The following is a 686-nucleotide window of genomic DNA, read 5'->3' as shown; positions in this document are numbered from 1 at the left end:
CGCTTACCTCAGCTCTCCTGATGAATGTGATCTGACTCCTCTTACCTCAGCTCTCCTGATGAATGTGATCTGACTCCTCTTACCTCAGCTCTCCTGCTGAATGTGATCTGACTCCTCTTACCTCAGCTCTCCTAATGAATGTGATCTGACTCCTCTTACCTCAGCTCTCCTGATGAATGTGATCTGACTCCTCTTACCTCAGATCTCCTGATGATTGTGATCTGACTCCTCTTACCTCAGCTCTCCTGATGAATGTGATCTGACTCCTCTTACCTCAGCTCTCCTGATGAATGTGATCTGACTCCTCTTACCTCAGCTCTCCTGATGAATGTGATCTGACTCCTCTTACCTCAGCTCTCCTGATGAATGTGATCTGACTCCGCTTACCTCAGCTCTTCTGATGAATGTGATCTGACTCCTCTTACCTCAGCTCTCCTGATGAATGTGATCTGACTCCTCTTACCTCAGCACTCCTCTTACCTCAGCTCTCCTGATGAATGTGATCTGACTCCTCTTACCTCAGCACTCCTCTTACCTCAGCTCTCCTGATGAATGTGATCTGACTCCTCTTACCTCAGCTCTCCTGATGAATGTGATCTGACTCCTCTAACCTCAGATCTCCTGATGAATGTGATCTGACTCCGCTTACCTCAGCTCTCCTGATGAATGTGATCTGACTCCTCTTA

The sequence above is a fragment of the Pseudorasbora parva genome, chromosome 10, assembly GCF_024679245.1.
Source record: "Pseudorasbora parva isolate DD20220531a chromosome 10, ASM2467924v1, whole genome shotgun sequence".
Classification (NCBI taxonomy): Eukaryota; Metazoa; Chordata; class Actinopteri; order Cypriniformes; family Gobionidae; genus Pseudorasbora; species Pseudorasbora parva.
This window is presented reverse-complemented; position numbering follows the sequence as displayed.